This window comes from Camarhynchus parvulus, chromosome 5, assembly GCF_901933205.1.
Source record: "Camarhynchus parvulus chromosome 5, STF_HiC, whole genome shotgun sequence".
Classification (NCBI taxonomy): Eukaryota; Metazoa; Chordata; class Aves; order Passeriformes; family Thraupidae; genus Camarhynchus; species Camarhynchus parvulus.
Window position 1 is genome coordinate 12062732 of NC_044575.1, and position 20489 is coordinate 12083220.

Genomic DNA, 20489 nt, shown 5'->3' on the forward strand with positions numbered 1-20489 from the left:
AGAGGGCTAAAGATACTTAATTTCTTGTCTTTTTCCCATTGACCCTATCATCCATTCTCTTTTGAAAATGGTGCTGTTTGACCTTTAGATTTAAAATTGCTTCTCTTCAAAATCTGAATGGTGTCAAAGAGAGAGGAAACCCAAGACAAAATTAAAAAGTGGCAGTGGGAACTTAAGCATCTTTCCCAAATGTTTCATCGGTCTGAACAAAGAGAATGAATGTGCCTCCATAATTTCTGTGGTTGTTTAAAAGCACTAAAAAACATTAACAATGATCAGTAAATAGATAAAGCAAACCTCATGGTTCAAATGTTATTCATGCTTTCCAGGCTGTGTGGGCATGCACCTGTATTTGAGTGGAAAAGTACACAAAATATGACAAAACTAACTTGTTAAAAGAAACTCAAGTTTTAAAATTTTTCTGCCTTCAAAAATGTCCTCAGGAAGATTTCCCCACACAATCCAAGGAAGAAAAGAACATGGGTTGTACTAAAATTTCTGTATTCCCAAATTCTATCACTGCTAGAAAAAAACCCTATCATTCAATGACATTTTTTGTTTCAATTGTAAAACTAAAAGTAACACAAGGTTTCATTTTTGTTTTCATATTATATTAATGCAGTTCTGTTAAAAACGTTGAGAGTTACGGATTCTACAATTTCAGTGGTGAAGTCTGAAAGTTTGAGCATCCTCATCTAAACTTTTCATCTTTCCCTTCAGTCTGTTCAGGGATAAGCACATGATCACAATGGCTTTGTCTCCCAGCAGTGAGATATTAGACAACCATCAGAAGAAGTGTATAAACAATTTGTTGTTATGTGTTGTTAGCTTTGTGAGTGAATACATGTAGGCTGAGGGAGTGCAGTTAAATTTGCTGTGTTTGCTTAGCACATCTGTGTCAGTCACAGGAATTGAGCTGGAGGATCCTTGGTCTTAAGCACATAACCTACCACTATTTTTTTTTGCAAAAAAAAGGACCAGTGTTTCCTGAGGCACTACTGTGCATGTTATTACTGCTTTATATCACTTTTTAGATCTGAGTTGTCTGATGTATTGAATAATGAAATTAAGGCTTGTGAAGGATGGCTGAACCACAAAATATCCCCTGGGGTGAGCTTGCTTTAATAGGGATTTTTTTCAGGGGTGGACTGGAGCAGAGGAAAAGAAAAGAGAGACCCCCACTTTAAAAAAAAATCATTTTCTGCAATAGAGCCAACATCGTCTTTTCCCCCCACACTTCCTCCTGGTGCTCCCCTGCCCATTTAGCAGTATTTTCCTTGTGATTGAGAAGCCCTTAGTGCTGCTCAGGGGAAAGGGCTCACGCTGAGAAGTAAGGGATCCCAGTTGTACACTTAATCAAAGTGGCATGCTCCACACTTTTGTTTCTGGGTAATTTCCGTAGCAAAGGCATGTGATCTGTATGTTGTGCCTGCATGAATCAAGTCCAAAGTTTGCAACTGACTCAGTTGTTACTCCTGCTGACAGGCAAAAGGTTCTTTTGGGGGAGGCAGGGGATGAGGTTCAACTTGATTCAGGTTGCTAAAAGGGAATGAAAAGGATGATTTGAAAACCACAAACACTGGGATGAGAGATTACAGATAGAAAACAATAACTGCCCATGGTAAACTGTTGATTGGGGTATCTGTATCAGGTGATGTTTGTAGTCTCTACATGTAGTATGATGGAAAACAGATTAGGGCAGTGAAAGTAGAACAACAATAGAGTCTGATTCTTTGTTTTCACTTTTCAAAGGCTTTTTTCTGCTGCCTTCCTTCTTTTTTCTTTTTTTTTTTTTTTTTTTTGATAAGGCCCAGGAAATTGTTAGCAACATGCTGGTGGGAACCTATGGAAAAGAATACACACTGTATCAATGGTGCAGTTCTTATCCCAAGAGCTGTGTTGGTGGGTGTGGGAATAGCAGGCTTTCAATGTGAGCTGCTGCAATGAGATAGCATTGAGAAACCAGGGCAGGGAACAGCACAGATTTAGTCTGGGGAACCAAGGGCTTTATCCAGCAGTAATGTGTAAGGACAGACAATGTAACACTATAGTTGGTTTCACAACAAAGAACTGTAAAAGGATTTGATAGTAAGGGATTGGCAGAAAAGCTGAATGTATCTGTACAGTGCAGTAAGTGTTCTCTTTTTAAAGGTATTTAAGTGAAACAACTTAAAAAGACCATACTTAAAGTTTTGGTGTTTTTTTGTTTGTTTGTTTGTTTTTATAATAGACGTTATTTTAGAGTAGGGTCATTTAAAAACAGAGAGTAAAGGATTTAAGAAAAGGAGCAAAATACCTAAGAGGGTATTTTGTTTCAATAAGGGAACAAGGAGGAAGAGGCATGTGTGGTAAAACAGAACTGACAGCTCTTTTTTACAGAGGTCTGTTTGCTTACTGTAACTGATTTCCGAGCACCTTTATGGCCATCATCAGCACCAAATCACTAAAACATTTTCATCTCTGTCACCCAGCCTGTACATGTCTGTTTTGTTTTCAAATTTAAACTGCAGAAAGTTTTGACTGTGACTTTAGCAAGACCCCACACAATCAGTGGAGCTACCTGGGCTTGAAATGAGCACATGGCTTTATGAAGCCTGTGTGGTAAGAAGATAACTGTTGCCACAGCATACTCATGCTGGCTGTGCTTCAGAATGAAATAGCATTTCTTTGTTTTTATAGCAGCTGTCATGACCAATGAAAGCTAAAAAAACTTTGTAAATCCTCAATGTGCCACCGCTGGTGTATTTGGCCAAAGGTGACTGAGTGATCCTGTGTGTTGATAGCAGGTCTGCTGTGGGAAAGGTGACTGAGTAGGAAAATCAGGATGGAACTATATTTTGCCCTTGTGTCTGGTGACCTTTCTAGCATAGGAAAATATGTTCTGACAAGACAGGTAAAAATCAATTAGGAATGTGGGAAAACTTTCATGTTTAGTGTCTGGTAGTTCCTGGCCAGGGCTTTTTGAAGATCCCAGCAAAAACAGCTTTGATTAAAAAAATCATGCAAATGGATGCTGAGGCCAAAAGTATGTAGCTCTCTGCTGTACAGTTAGTGGAATTTCTATTGGATTGGGAACAATGTGTAGCTAACCTGCTCTGCAGTGTGTGGATCTACCTCTGAACTTAAAACACCAAAGTATATTTTCTGGGTTTGTGACCTGCATGACTTCCATTAGGGAGTGAACAGAAGCATCAAATTCCACTGCAACACTCTTAAATGGAAAGATGCCCTTAGGAATCCCTCCTGTACAATTATGTGGTTAACATTTTGAAATGCAAGTGAATGGCTGCCACTCTGTCAGTACTTTCAGATTAATATTGTATAAAATGCTAGCCACATTGTCAGTCTCCAGAACAGTGCATTTTGGATATCTGATGTTCCAGAATAATATGGCATCTTTCTGACCACAAAATAGCCTATAGAGTTCTGCAGCCAGCTTGCCTGATTCTTGAATGCTATATCATTTATCAGGCAAGATACTTATAAACAAGAAATGGAAAGATTCTGAAAATCCATTACAAGCTTAAGAGACAAAAATCATAAATTTTAAAAAGGCAAATATGACTAATAAAACTGGGTTTGCCTACATTTGCACAGCAAAACTGAAGAGTGTTAAGTTTTTCACATTGTCTTGCATGCATTTTTAAATGAACTTTATAGAGCATTCTATAAATTCCCTGTGAATAAACAGACTACATGATGTATGTCTACATTCCCAGAGCTTCTTGTTGGACATTCACTGCTTGTCAGCAGGCAGCAAGGGGCTAAATAAAATTAATGAAAGAAAATACTTTTTGGATGGGGGAAAGGAAGGGTTAGAGGCAAGATTAGGATGAGTAGAGTCTTCTTAACAACATATTTTCATTTATTTCACTGTAATATCTTTTTTTTTTTCTAACTGCATAAACTTCAAAGATAATACGAAATTGGAATTACGAATATCACTGCTTTGTAGTGAATGTATTGCAAGATTCTTAAATAATTAAATTATTCCAGTTCTTAAAATGGAGTGTAATTAGTCATTAATGAGCAAAATCTGTTGCTGTGCAAAGTTGATGTGCTCCATGCAGACCATCCTTAAGTTTTACAGGATTTGGTTTAATTTCTAAATGCATATGTGTGGTAAAAATCAACTGCTGTATATCTCTTAAGATAATCACTAAATTAGCCAGCAAGTTACATAACATTTCAAATATTTAATTTTTGTGTAATAAATTATAGATTTGTCAATGACTCGATTTTCTGCTCCTGTTGAACGAGAACCTTGGTTTAGAAGCATGGTGAGGAAAGGTTTGATATTAACAGGGATTAATAAATTTTAAAGTGATAGGCCTGGCACATGAAGATGACAGCTTTTCACTCATAAACCCACAGTTCAAATCCATGCTACATGGGTCCTGCAGGAACAACATGGACGTATAAGAGCCATAGGATATGCAATATGTAGGAAATACATAGGATATATGCTATACCTTCTTCTAGAGGGTTAATTCTGATGAGCAGAGGCTATTTTCTCAATTAGCATTAACTAAAAGCTAACCTATAAAACTATATAAGCATAAAGGGTAAGGAAGGAATGGAACATGATGCCCTGAGAGAGGAGGTCAAGGCTGCTGCACATTCAAGACACTGTTAGAACTTTACATTTCTGCTCTTGGCTTAAATTCCCTAGTATTCAACTAAGCAGGTGTCTCATTAGAATCAGTGAAAAGCTCCCACCCTTAAAAACATTTAGGGTTATGTACCTTGTGGGGTTAAGCCAACCAGTAACGGAAGCTTCTTTCTATTGTTAAAAACAGGATGGAATAAGCAGCAGCAAAATAGGAATGGGATCATAGAATATTTCATTAGGAAAACACATTTTCCTAATGTTGGCACTTCTGCAAGATGCAGTTAATCTTAGCTAAATACATACCATGTGTTTAAAAGTGTGGTTAACCTGAATAAATTGTAGGAGTTTGCTCCACAAGCCAGTCATTAAGAGCTCTATGGTGTACAGCACAGACTTCAGTGAGCTAATTAAGGCTATTTCAAAGATGAAGAGCTCTTTAGACTGGTGTCCTAGGTTTTGTTATTTTTCATCTCATTTTCTTTCTTGTCAGTGGGTCAAATCCTTTTCCTAGTGAAGTGCTGAGCCTTTGCTTTAGTCAGTCACACAAACTAGTTACAGAAGGGAAATGCTGATATTAAGAATACGCCATTTAATCGTTGCAAGAACTCTCTGACCCTTTAGTGAAATACACAGTGTGTACTATGAAAAAACAAATACTTCACACTCAGATGACTCTGTTTGATATAATCATATGTTCTCTTTGTAGTTCTTTAGGTCATGACTCAATCTCAGTAATGCTAGGCAGAGAATGATGCTAGTGTTGCTGAAATATTCTTCTTGCTTTATATAGAAATTGGCATAACATTAAGGGCTAGTGTGCAGCAAATGTTCCTCATCAGAGCTAAAGGAGGAAAAAAAAGTGTGATCTGTTTTCCTTTGTTCATCTTTCCCGAAATCCAAGAAATTCAACACAAGACTTAATTTGTTTGGTTGACCAGGATCAGTTGGAATTTTTTGTTTTTAGCAGATTGGCCACATGTTTGCACAGGCTGCCCAGAGGAGTTTTGGAATCTTTGTCCTTGGAGATGTTCAAAGCAGAATTGGACATAACCCTGCTGTAACTGACCCTGCTCTGAGCAGGACGGGTATCAGAGAACACCTCAGCTGCTCTCTGATTCTCCAGTTAGCATGGACATCTGTGAAACTAGTGAAGACAGAAATGATTAGGGAGAATTTTATTTTGTTAAAGCACTGGTCTGCCTAAGGAACTGAACATTTTAAAATGTAAATGTAGTTCAGGCTTGTCAGTGAAGAAGAGAGAATAATATTCAACATTTCACCATTCCAAAATACCCTTTGTAGGACACACTGACCAGGCATGCTTGACTGGTTCATGCACTTCAGCATAAACAGAAAAATGAAGAAAAATTCAAAAAGACAATGGAAGAAAGCACGGAAACTTCTACAACAACAACAACAAAAAAATTAACATTTCCAAAATTAGTTTTAGGCCAAATAACAAAGAAATTATTTAAGCTGTAAAAAAACATGTAGGAAATTATACAACTGATGTGGGAAAATTCTAGGATTTGCATAAATTGGAGCTAGGCAATGGCATGAAAAGCTAGAAATACAGGTTGATGAAAGGATTGTTTCCATCAATAAATAATTCACTTTGGAAAAGAGAGACTCAGGATGGCAAGATACCTTTTTTGTTCTATTTTTCTGTACTACATTCAAACTGCTAACAAAAACCATATCTACAATATGTGAAAACCAAGGTGAGGTCTGATTTTGAAGTGCAGAATAGCCCTCAGTGTTTGTTTTAGGCTTCCTAACTTTCATAACCTTCTTCATGCAGGAGCTGTCCTGCAGTAAGAGAGGTAATAAGGTCTCTCTGCATTAGAAGAGCATTTTTCTCTCATTGGCATGTGCTACCAAGTTCCTCCTTGCTCTAAGAATTTGGGATTTTATGTGAGGGATGAAGTATAGAGTGGTGATGCCCTGAGAAGGCTGATCTAGAACAGAGACCAGATGGAGTTAAAGACCAAAATAGGTATTTATCAAAAGGCCTCAATGGATACACCTTGGGCAGCCCAAGAGCCCAAGCCAGGGCTACACCCAAGATGAACCAAAATGGTCACAAAATGGATGATCGGTCACAGGGTCTCTCACTTTTGTAAGTTCTGCTCCTTTTGAATATTGGAGTTAATTGTCCAATTACAGCTTTAGGTTATGAAGTCCCATCCTTGTGTTTCTCTCTTCAGTTCATGTTGTTTATGCTCTTGGACCTGAAATTTGGATCATTTGTCCTCAGCTAAGAAGGAATTGCTTTGTCCACCTACTCTGTGATGAGAACTCACCATCCCCTAATGTGAAGCTCAGAACTACACACTAAAGCAGTACAGAATCTGAAAAATATAAAAGCTAAAACCTGAGGCATCAGTGGCCATATATTCTCTGGATAAATTTCTTCTCTGTTCAGTGTAGGTAAAACTGTTGCTGGCTTTGCCTTCATTGTATTGTTGTTTTAAATGAAGTCAAAATCATGTAGAATAAAAGATTAATTCCTTTCAATATGTTATTGAACATAATTATTGTTAATTAATCAATTGAATTTTAAAGCTTTTCCAAAGGCTTCAATGGAAGTTACAGTAACAGTGCAAAGCATTCTCATTCAAGTATTTAGTAATCCTTGTAACTTCAGTAAAAAAATCTTCAAACTCTTAGAAACTGGCAAATTAGCTATTTTTTGGGCAGTGTTTGCAAAACACACACACTGTAAAATGACTTGTTTTAAATTTATGTTAAACTGGTAGTAAAAATACATATGGTTACTTTCACTGCTGAAGATGTGCTGCTGTGTGTTGATCATCCTTTAGTGCATTTTGAATGATAGTTAGTCTGTGGGGACCAGTGAAGACCTCCAATTAATTATTACTGGAGAACATGAAATCATAAACAAAATTCCTTGTAATAAATTTTTAAAGTGAGATTGCATGTTTTATTTACGGTACTGGTCCATTTTGGGGCTTTAAATCTATGAACGAAAACAAACATGCTTTTTATCAAACTGAAATAAAAATATCAATAGTATTTCTTTCTTATCAAAGTAGGACACAATATATGAACTGGTCTTCTAAATAACTACAGGGAGAGAAGCAAGGGAAGAAGAAGAAGAAGAAGAGATTTACTTTTCTCTGATTCATAGAGAGAGATTGAGAATATATATAAACAATGTGGAAAACAACAAATACTTCCAAGCATTGGGAGGTTTATTAATCTTTCAGGTAGCTGGTATGATGGAATTATTTTAAAGGAAGTATTTGTTAAAGACATAGCAAATAACTAAGAACTCTCATAAATGTCACATGTTTACAGCAGAAATTAGGTTTGGTTTAGACAGAGGAGGAGCAATGCTGTGAATATGTAATTTTTTCAAATATGTTTGGTGACAAAATCCTGTCACAGACACACAGTTTAAGGTTCTTCTTGTCCCGTGGGGATTACAGCTGAATTACAGCTAGTTTTTAAAACTCAAAAGGAAGTATGATCAATGACAAATAAAATAAAGGATGATAATCACCCAAATCCTTCACTACAGTCTTGTACCGTCTTTTTTTTTTTTTATTTCACTTTTATTTTTCTTTTAGATTCAGTCCATCTGTCTGGAAAATGAAAATGCACAATAGATACGTTGCAGTTTAATGGACAAATGTCAATAGATCAGAAGAAGGGCTTCTTTAATTGAAGTGTGTGGAAATCCTATAGTGCTGGGATTTTTTTTCCTTGCCATTGAAAATCCTCCTCCTATTACAAGCAGTATGCCTTCTTCCCTGTGTTCCACAGGGAGAATTTACTTCTCCTTTCACCCGGTCAAACTGTTCCCTTTCTTCACAGCTCTGACTCTAATTAACCTACACCTTCACAGGACATGGATATCTCAGCATGGATGCTGGCTCTGGGAGGTGTGTGATGACACCAAGATATCTAAATGTGTTTTAAGCAAAAACCTTTATCAGAGTGATAGGTGCCTATTGGAGCCTGCAGACATTCTGAAGGGCTTAATCCAAATGAACCTACAGGTCTTGCAAGTGGGAAACTGCTGGCCCAAGCAGACCCAGTAATTCTTCATCAAAGGAGTATTTGGGCTCTTTTTCTAATGGCATGAGTTTCTGCACTAGCTCGATAGGCAGCTATGTCCATGACCTACATTGCTGCCTCTCTCTTTATTCATATGGAATTATAAAGTTGTAGCATAGTGCCAGGGCAGTGCTGTGTCTCAGCTGAGTTTTCTTAAATTCTTAATTCCTTTAATCTCCCTGTGATAAAATTTTGCCTAATTTATGCAATCCCTTTCTCCTTCATTAGAAAACACATCATCAAATCATTTCCCCCTTTCCCATATTTTTCTTCTAGGTGCTGGCTTTCTCTCATGCATGGAGCTGTCTCTGCCATGCATCACAGATTGAAATTCCATTTTGAATCAATGCTAGTATTCCATGAGTAATATAGAATGCTGGAAAGGCTCCTATATAAGAGGAAGATGTAATAAGCTTAGGCCTGAACATCATAATTCGGGTCATCTAATATAACTTGAGGTTTCTAAAGCTTACTTGTCTCACACGAACTATTCTTCTGGGATCTTTTTGTGCCAAGGGTACAAGTAGGTACCCACAGAAAGGAAAAAGTTCCAACTGTATTAGACAGCTGCTGTAGAGATAAATGATCCTCTGGGTGAATTCTGACAGCTGAATCAAAAAAACTAACATTTTAACATCTAAAGTTGTTTAAGTTGTCTGTAGGACCTTGACAAAGTCATATATTTTATTTTAAAGTGACAGAAGAGAGGTTTTAGTCTCTGTACCGAAAGATTTTCAAAACCTGGCTGCATGAATCCTGAGAAATCTGAGTTACCTTTGAACTCAACCCTTCCTTGAGCAGCTGGTTAGACTTTATAGCCTCCATTAGGCCTTCCTAAACTAAAGCATTTTGCAGATCAGTTAATTCCATCCTGGTGCTTAATTTCTGTTCTTTGATAACTAAAAAATCTGAGTTAAACAATAATATCTGCAGGCCCTCTTCTGTGCTATTGCTTTGAAAAATTTAGTTACCTTATTCACATTGTCTTTGTTATTCTCACAAGGAATAATTGCTTTTGTTATTCTCTTGTTATCATATTGGTGTGTGCAGAATTTTAAGAAATATATCTGTGGAAAATAGATGAGATAGGATTTATTAGGGTAAACTTTACTTGTTAAATAATCTGCATAGTCTTTAAAAGTGTTTCAAGTAAATTTAAAAATCAGAAGCCTAGTGGAAAAATTTCCAAAGATGTGTTGGGTAGTAATGGTAATCCCCATTCTTGTGAGAGAAAAGATTTTTTTTCAGTTAAAAATATACAGTGTTTGCACATTTTTTATTCATTTTGGTTTTCCAGTGCATCCCATCTCTTTTCTTTCCCCTTCCACTATTTTGAAATAATTCCCCTCATATGTTACCTGAACTTTATTCAGTTTGTTGTGTACCTTTTTCCTTTTAACCCTTAGTTAGTGTTTCTGTGACACCCACCTACAACAACTTCCAACCTTCTCTCAGCCCTCATATGGTGAGTAACCTCTTCAGTTATCAGGTTATTGTCATCCCAGGCCCTCTGTTGCACTTCCAACTCAGAGTTCCTCCCTTTGCCCAGACTTCTCCCATCCTTAATATTTATCTTTTCTCACCCTGAAGTTTGCAGGGCAATAACTCAGTTGCTCTTCCTCCTTTATTGAGTTTGCTTCTTTCTTTGTGACCTCTGCTATTCAAAGTCTAAAGAAATTATGTTTTTATTCTCACAAACTTCCAACAGAACAAAATGGCATGATATGTCAAGTTTTAAGTGCTTATTATCTTTAATTACCAATAAAGCTTTTAAGCTTAAATTTAGTGAGATATTGGTAGCACTAAATGTCATATGGGACTTCTCAGGACTGAACCTTTCAGATCAGCATTTTCTGATTTAGTAGGTGAAGAGGAACCTTTGGGGTTGTAGCTGCAGCACCAATAAAAACAAACAAAATGTGAGGCAGTAAAAATTGTAATAGACATATCTGAGTTTTAGTACAGGGGTTTAGATTAGGCTGATGAGTTGTTGTGCAGTGTCAGAATCTGAAGAGGACTGATGCTCTGAGATGGACACGCAGCACGTGTAAGGAACCACAACATAGGTGGTAGCCAGGATGGACTGGCCCCTCAGGTAGTCAGTCTCTCAGACACTTTAAATGCCACAGAAAAGTGGGCAGATCAAGTCACTAATTTTCATTATCATTTTCATGCAGGCTGTTCCTCATATTCTCATTAAAATTCTACAAATTACAGTAGCATGTAAGTTACAGTAGCATGTTTTCTCCTCTGCTGCCCCTCAGTCTGCTCAAGCCCAACCCTCTAGACTTTTGCAAGTGACTCTCAAGTCCAATTTTCAGCAGTTTTGAAAATTTCAGTGTAAGAAATCCACTTTCTCACCACAAGTTTCTCATATGTTTCCAAAATTTATATTCACAATAATTAATACTAAAAAGCTTTCACAAATATTTTCATATGAGCATTTAAATTTATGGCTTTGGATGGTGGGGAAAATACGATGAAAAAAATATTCCTTTGTGGTAAACATTTGTTTTATAAAAGTAAACAAATAAAATATTCCTGAAGTACTTAGCCATCAGTATTTGAAGGCCTGTGGCAGCATCTGAAAGACAAAAAAGGAAATAATTGATTAGTGGATTTGTTTGATCTGCTCAGGGATCAAAGGGACAAATACTGTCTACAGGGATGAAAGGATGGAGAACTGCTCTCCATACTGCCTCAGTTATCTGGTTATTCAGATGTTCTTGCTACATGTTAGTGATGTGTGTACCTGACCCTCTGTAGTGCTTGAGGAAAGAAAAAAAAAAACCAAATTAGGTATACTGTACTATTGTGCTGCAATTCTGAAAGGCTTCTCAATAATCAGACATGAAAAATGCTGTTTAAAGTCTGTGAGAAGGAATCTGTTTTTCAGTTTGAAAGCAGCATTGACTTTGTCTGTAATACAATTGTGACAATTTTGTTTTTAATTCTTTGCCCCCTTCCCACATATGGAATGTCTAGAATTTGATTTTGGGGCATCCTGATGCACTGTAGCAAAATATGCACCTATTTCATATACTGTATGATGGCACAACACGTATCTCTTTGCTCTTTCTGTAGATATTACTGACTTGTTTTGGTATACTCTTGTAGAGGAAGAGTGATGTATTTCAGAATCTTGGGTGTTTTTCCTTCTAAAGGTTTCTATTGCCAGTTAAAAGCACAGTTATATGCCTGCACATATCCTACATAGTATGAATCTGTGTGCCAAATGGTGCTTTTACTTTTACTTATCTCCATTTACACTAATTTAGAAGTTATTAGGGTATAACATAGCTCTGGGTAATCTTGCACTTGGGCAGGTATTTGTTCACAATGCTGGTTACCAGCAGAGAGGAGGAGTGGTCTCTGGATACTGTCAGCCATCCTGGGAAGATCACCAGAGAAAAATGAACATATTCTCAGGCGTCTGTTCGCTCTCTAGGGATTTGTGACCCCCCTGAAAACTGGTGCAACTCCAAAGCTGAGAAAAATCACTTGACTAGACCAACCTTTTCAGCTGTATTTGTACGCAAGATGCTCAGTCTGTCTGATCTGATGATGTATTCATTTGCTTTGAAATATGTCTAGACTCTTGTAAAGATGGAGGCCAGGAAACACACTTGAAAAAACACTTTGTTCTGTGTGTGAAAGCATTTCAGTTCCATAACCACTGTCACAAAGCCTTTGTCAAATTATGGCATTGTCCAGGTCACTCAGTTAAGTAAATGTAGTATCTGACTTTCACAGCTGCTTTACAGTTGAATTTTTGGGATACTTCACAAAACTTATGGCATTTATTTGGTACCTTTTTAAATCTTTAAACCGAATGCTGAAGCCTGAAATGATGAGAACAAGGACAGTCATTCCTACTGACTGTTGGCTGCAGTACACTGTTTGCTAGTGTGGAAGACTTCTGGTACCCCTTTTAATACCTTGCCCAAAGGCTGAATAGAAAGAATGGGAAAGCAGTCAGAGAGCTACATGTCATTTATAACAGGTCCTGTTATATCTGGAGCATCTTTATAAATGGAGTGTAGTAAGGACACATGCATTCACTTTCAGTTTAATTAGGATTCCCAAAACCACATAATCCTCACCCTTTAAGGCACCTCACCATGTTTGTGTTTATTTATGAGTCATTGGAAACACATCATATTTATGCCATTTTAGTTTATACATTCTCCATCCTGAATAAGGTTAGGAGGGAGACAAGAGGCTTGTTGATTATCTGATGACATTACAATGCTAATCTTCTCCATCAGACATTTTCTGTAGCCATCTCCAGCTCTGAAACAGAGGTTTCCTCTTTCCTCTCTCACCAAAGATTTGAGACTTCGTGAAAATATTAGTTTATTCGTTCTTATACAAATCTTTTCCTTGCTGGTTGAGCCATGAGTCAAAAAAGCTGCTGTGTTCTGCATAGGATCTGCTTATTCTGCACAGTAAAACTGCCTGAACAGCTGTTTGATGCAGATTGCCAGATTGCCTCATAAAACTCCCTGGTAGCTGAAAATCAGAAGTCCTAAATGACCCTGGATTAGAACAACTTTTGCAGATCTTATAAAAAAACCCTTTTACCTATTTCTCCTGCTCATATATAAAGAGAGCAATAGCTAAAGGTCTGGTCAAAAGGACTTCCTAGCTTCTCTCACTACATGCAGATTTTTCCAGATATCCTTATTTTAGAAAGTCTTAGGTAGTTCTAAACCCTTGGTATGGAATTTGGTACGAAGCTGCATCAGGGGAAGTTCACGCTGGACATTAGAGAAAGGTTCTTCACCAAGAAGGGGGTCAGGATCCCCAGGGGAGGGGTCATGACCCTGAGCCACTCAGAGTCCAAGGAGTGTATGGACAATGCTCTTGGTCATGTGGTTTAATTTCAGGTAGCCCTGTGAGGAGCAGGGAGTTGGACTTGATGATCCTCATAGGTCCCTTTCAACTCAAGACATTCTCTAAATCTATACTGAAAAATTTAAAGCCTATCACTCAAATTTTGAGAGGTTGAGAGGAGCCAAACACGGAAAACATCAAAATAAAACAGGCTTTAAGTTTGGTCTGTGAAAAACTCAGTTGATGGAGAAAACAGCTGTAAATTTTGAAGCATGTCATAAGCAGTTAACATGAGATGTGTAAAAAACAAACTGTCCAGTTCTAGTGAAATTCTTGTAGGAAGGATTTGAAAAAAATATATAAGTACAATATGACTTATTAGGTTCAGGAAGCTGATATCTAGTTTTCCAAACCAAAATGTTTCTAGCCTAATATTCAGGTAAAATTCAAATATTAACAATGATAGAAAAATATTCCTATTGTAGTCAGGAGCAGTCTGTTACATATGGGTGTAGGCTGTGTTTTGAATGTTGTTTATTTTTATGTTTTATTGTAATATTGTGTTTTATTATGCAAACCCATGAAACCTGCGAAGCAATATGACACAGCTTTTACCATTCTCCCATAATGGACAAAAAACAGAACAACTCATCTTAAGAGGAATTTTATTACTCTTAACAGACCTCTAAATTATTTGTCAATGGTCAGAAAAAAATGTAGCTGCTGTGCACTCTCGACCCTTCAGCGGTAGCTTGCTGCCTAAGTTGTTTATTCACTGAAAATATTTATGCAAGGGATAGGCGTGGAGTAGAGGCTGAACAGAAACTCTGTGATGGGATAAGAATAAATCTCATTCTTTCTTGGAAGAATTTGTGAAGTGAGGAAAAGTTCAGATTTTTTTCATCCTCTTGATGAAGCTGAGGCTCTCCTTTTCCACCTTCCTCTCTTGTCTTTTTAAGCATGCAAACAACACCTATCACTTGGGTATTCTCAGCTAAGTCTTCATCTCTTGCTGAATAGGTAGGATAAGCCTGGTGCTCAGCCTCAGCTGACACACAGGAGGAGATTCTGTTTTATTTAGAATACACATACCTTCTGCTGCAGTTTGTTGAGCTCCACCTGTAAACTTTTCGTGGTTTGGGTTTTTAAACAAACATCACAATGAACTTCGTATCTCTGAGCCCTGAAGAAGTCTTAATAGGATACACAGGAATTTGGCATTATTTAGAGCCTTTAGTAGAAATGTCAGAAGGGGATGCAGCTACCCTAAAGTGTAACACAAAATTAACCATTTTTTTGAACTGCCATATTTCTCAACAGCAGGCTCTTTTTGTGTTGAAAGACCACATAAATCAGGCCACACCACCAGGAAAAGAAAGGAACTCCAAAGTTACTCTCAGATAGAGTCAACTTAAAACAACCTTTTGCTTCACTACTTTGTTCCTGGGTTTAAGTTGTAGCTGTGACTTTTGGAAAGTAACAAAAGTGATAATTACTACCTATTAAAGACAAAGTTCCAAATTACTGGCTTGCATTTTTAATAGTAACCCTTTCCAAGTGCTACACCAGTAACAGTGGTAGTAAAATATGTATTAAAGTCAAATAATCTAGTACCGATTCAAAGATCAAGTAAGCCTTTCTTATGTAGTCATTTCGGGTTAAATGGGGGCTTCTTAAGTAAGAACAGAGGTCTTAAAAAAATAAAAGTGACTTTGAGTCTTGTTTACAACATTTATTTCTGAGACCAGCAGAAACACTACCATTTTCCCATTGCAATAGTGTATGACATTTTGAGATTTTCCATTTCACTAAAAGAGCTACTTGTAAAAGGAGAAAGTGCCCAGTGTGAGAGTGGAGGACACATTAATCCTTTATGGTTACACTGATTTATTTTCCAAGGGCTACCATTGGTGCAGTTTCCACTACAGGTTGCAGTGGATGCTCTTGTAACATGGATAAAAAATCCACAGCTGGGATTAATCTTATTTTAGGATGTTACAGCATAGATATTTGCATCTGAATCACATGCTCTGATGCACTCTTTAGTCTGTGGAGGAAATTTCAGGTAATGATTAAATTCATCCAAAGAAACACTGAAAATAGGTGAGGTGATCCCTACCCTTAGATGGCTAATATCTCTCTGTTGATGTAGGCACAACCCAGACAGATTGGGGGAGGAATGGATGTGTGCAGTGTGGACATATATGCTGAGATAAGATGAATGCCAGTTCAGCTGAGCACCTCACTGTTTTGCCTAGATCTACTCAAACATAACTTTGATTATTTTTCTCAAATAAGAGCTCTGGTTTCTAGGCCAATGCATCAAAAATAATTTTGGTGAAAAACGTGTACAACAGGTATGAGCTATGATTGCTATAAAACTGAAACACATGAAAGAAAGCTCCTCTCATGCGACCAGGTGTCCTTCTGATATCTCAATGAGCTCTGGAGAAGTAATAGTAGAAATCATGAAGATAAATGCAAGCAAGGATAATTTACTTTATGACAATTTCTTTGAAGTCATTGACTGTAGTAATTATTGCAACAATAACCCAGATTGTTTGTGTTGGTTGCACTGGATGTTAGCTACAGACAGAGGTGGTTACAGTCCTGGTGGTGATGGTACAACCCATGGTGGAAATGCAAAATAGTTTCATTTGTTCCTATTAGACATGCAGTGTTTGTGGACAGGTAGAAGTATCTGTCTAACATAGTATTTTGAGGTAAAGTATGGCCAGCAGAACCATCTGGAATCCAGTCTGTTTCCCCAAACGGATTGAGTAAGAGTGTCTGAATAGCTGGAACATGGTAAAATAACCTTTTAGTAAACCTCAGTGGCAGTTTTGGGTTCTCAGTAGCTCCCATGAATTAGTGACACCACAATTCAGGCACTGCAAAAGTACTGCACTCAGGTACACTGTGGTGAGCTGTGGATCAGTACCAGGTTCACTGACCTGGAGGTCTAAGTATAGACATTTATGCCTAGAGAATTAAGGCATTAAATTCTTTCTTTGTTTGTGTGGGTGTGTGTGTGTGGGGGGGGGGGAACAGATGAAACACCAAAACCACTGAAAAGGGAAAGATAGAAATGCAATGGGATGATCTTACCAGTCAGTATCTTTAATGAACTTCCATTTCCAAAATACTGCCTTTGAAAGAACTTCAGCTTCTTCCCAAATTTTATATCTGACTGAGATATATATATATATATATATATATATATATATATATGACATATTTTATATCTAAATGATAGTCTGGCCCCTGACTTGGGCACAGAAATATTCATTGCACGTGCTTGGGAAGAGAAAGTGTGGTGAAGATAGAAGTAAAAGGTACAAAATTAGGTTGGTTTAAAGTCAAAATGGTGTATTTTAACATTTAAAAAAATGTACACACATGACTATGTTATACATTGGGATGTCACGCTCATTGTAAACACCTTTAAGCTCACGTAATGTGTAACTTTTAACTTCATATAACTGCTAATAAGTATCTTTAGCTCTTTCATATATCTTAATACATTCTACTGTTCAGCTTGCCTAAAACTGAAGTTAATTTCCTTGAAAGCTTCTTCTTTTAAACCCATTCACCCTCAATAATTTCCTTTTTAATAAACGGAAAGGTGTTTCTAACTCTTTAAAAAGTGGAAGACTGAATAAGTTTATCCTTGCATACAATTTTTGTCATCTTAAAAAATTAAAAGATAAAAATTCTTTAATTTAAAAAGGTATCTTAACATGCACATGATGGAAATGTGCAGGTAAGGAAAATTCAAAGCAAAATTAGCATAACATCTTGATTTTCAGATACAAGATTATTCTGAGAGTCTAAACAAAACCTCTATGTAGGTAACAATTACATTTACAACTATTTTAATTTGTTGTCTTGCTGCAACAAATATTTTTTATGTTAGCATCATATCCTAAGGTTCTTTTTCGACCTGCCTACCAGTTTTCCAGCTCTTTTTCCTCTCAGTGTGTGATGTCATCTGTCAGGGAACATAGAGAAATACTGATGTGTTTGTGTAATTAAGCAAATCACAAACATATTCAGCATTTCCATTTAAAATGGGAAAACTTGAAAATACATTATGCTGCATAAAACATCTGAATAACTTCTATCACGCTGTAAAGCCCAGAGAACTTTCATTGCCCAAGAAAAATGGGAGACTGCTCTCAAGAACATTAGCAAATTACCTTTTTTTTTTTTTGTTATTATAGATAGATTTTTATTTATGCAGTCCAATTTGCAGTCCTAGCTCCCAGCTTTTACATCAGTAATCCTATCTTATTTTCTTCTGGCAATTTATTAGTAGTGTGAGATTGTGGACACAATTCTCTGTGGGTGAAAAATTCCACCTACTAAAGAGTAGGTTTGAGAATCAAGGTTCTATATTGCATTGATTACTGCAGAGCACAATGTGGTATAATAGGTGAGAACCAGCTATGGTTATAAAGATCAAGTCTATTGTAGGTACAAAAGCCTATTTTATGTACATTAAAGAGCCTTGATTATTTAAAGGCATTTGTGCTGTTGGTTATTTTACACAGGTTATTTACACTGCTGATTAAATTGCTTGCAAAGCAGTCAGATTTCCATACACAAGTAGTCTAACAGAAATATTATGCAGCCAGCAATTTGCCAGTTGTCTGTTGACAAAGACAGAGAGTAAGCCACTTACTACTGTTTTTATACAATGAATCATTTTTGTAAAAATGGAGCAGTCTAATGAAAATTCAAATGTATTGCTTTTCCCGATTCAAACAGAAATCCAAGCACTTCATATACTCTGCAAATAAGCCTCATTTGCCACTGTGTATCAACTAACAAGCAATTTCAGTTCTACATGCAGATTTTAAATAAAATTCTCTAAATTTAAACAGGTAGTTCCATTTTACTTCCATAAACAGATACTTTCAAAATATTTAGACATCTGTATACAATACTGTTTAAACTGTTTGTTCTAAAACATAAATAGCTATCTTAGTGTTTGAGTTACCACCTGATGTCTTTCTCATTTAAGGGGAAAACATAAAAAATAATTGGGATAACTAGAGTCAGGAACAATGCTTACACAGCATGACAGCATCTTTTATTGTGCCTTAATTGTAAGAACACTTAGAGGGGAGCTGTGGGTGGACTGGCTCTGCAGGAGATGTGAAATGCCAGGTCTCAGGGAGGTTTTGTGGCTTTGCTGAGGTTTCACCAGTGCTTCTGTGCTCAGCTGATATAACCCAGAGCAGTGCCCCTTGGAGGGAAGGGGCCTCAGGCCTGGAAACAAGAGCATGAAATGTCTGAGCTGGCAGGAGCATTCTGCCCCTCTGAATGCCTCAGTGCCAGGCTCAGACCCTCCTGTAAGGCTGAACCCTGCCCACTTTCTCTTTTTGTCTTGGTTTGAAAAGACAAGCTAAGGAAGGCAAAAGTCTCCCCTGAAATGGAAAATGTAAACCCTCTCCCTATGAATTATTGTAATTTTGAAATTAAGGGTCTCTCAGGCAAAGATATGGGAGTAGGAAAAACAGCTCTTTATTAGGGAGGAAAATAAAAATAAAATAAACAATGCAGTAATACAAAACAACACTGAGAGAGTCAGAATACGACCTGACACCCTGTTGGTCAGGGTGTTGGTAGCAGTTTCATTAAATGGTGCCTGCAGTCCTCCTGCAGTGGCAGGTGTGGTTCTGTTGAAGCAGTGATCCTGTAGAAGGGTGTGGTCTTCCTCTGGAAATCCAGTGGGGGTGTGGATATCTCTGGTCTTCTTCTGGGAATCAAATGGGAAAAGGCTGCCCTGGTGTTCCAAATCTCAGACTATATCCAGGTAGGAATGTTTGGCTCCTCCCCCTGGGCAGAGCGCCTCCCAGTGGGATGATGTAATTTTGTCAGTCGTGCAGGGACACTCAATGGCTCATGAACAGCAGATATTTCCTGGAGGGAGGATGGGTCATGGAAGAGAGATAGAAAACTCCCCAGTAAACAGAAGACAACAGCCCCACATCTAACAGATGGGAAATAGAATACCCCCAGACCATGTCTTACAACCCAGGATGCTTTTCCAGCATTCCAGACAATTTTGTTTCACTGCCATTACCAACTCTACAAACGCGTAGGATCTTTAGAACCTCTGGTCCCTGCTATTGTTGCACAACCCTTTGGGATGACTCTTCCCTGCTCACCAGTGCAGCCACACTGTTTGGAGCTTTTATCCACCTGTGTGTGCTGCCTGTCTGGCTTATTGCATGTAGTGTACATATCTGCTGCATTACATATTTAGTTAGTTGCTGCTACATATTTTCTAATAGGTAGACATTTCTGCCTAAAATACATTCTCTTCTCTGCTCTACATATGTAGTAAATTGTCCAGCTCTCTGTGAAGTTAATAAAGAAACTGGATCAAGTTCTGATCATGAACATTTTTGTCATATGCCAGTTGGCACAAACATTAAAGACAATCAGATTTCAACCATATTTCTGTATTGGTGAATTGGAAAAGATTTATGGTATACTAAGAATCTAAATTTAGAAAGATGTAGAATTTTGTTTAGTTTGATCTACTTCCAAAAGAAAAAATCTATCTGAAAAAAATTGTGTACTCAAAATTATTACTTTTAAATTTTCCCCAATGTGCTTTCTGTAATCCACTGTATATTGTGAAAAATCATTATTTTCTCACAGTTTCACAAGGTCTTTCACACAGCATGAGAGAATACAAAGACTTTGAAAAGTGTTTATAGGATATGTGAATTATGATTGAAAGTTCAAAGAATCTGTCACAAACATTCAGACATGGATATAAAATACCTGGAACTGCTTTTGAATCAGTAATGGGAATTGACTGTATTATCAACTGAATGTATCCTTTCTTTAAAAAGAAATTGTGTATATCTGGTATATTCAAGAGAAGTTCATTTTAAACACAGGGAGCTTGCTCATCACTGTCATGACACTCCTGTAGTCT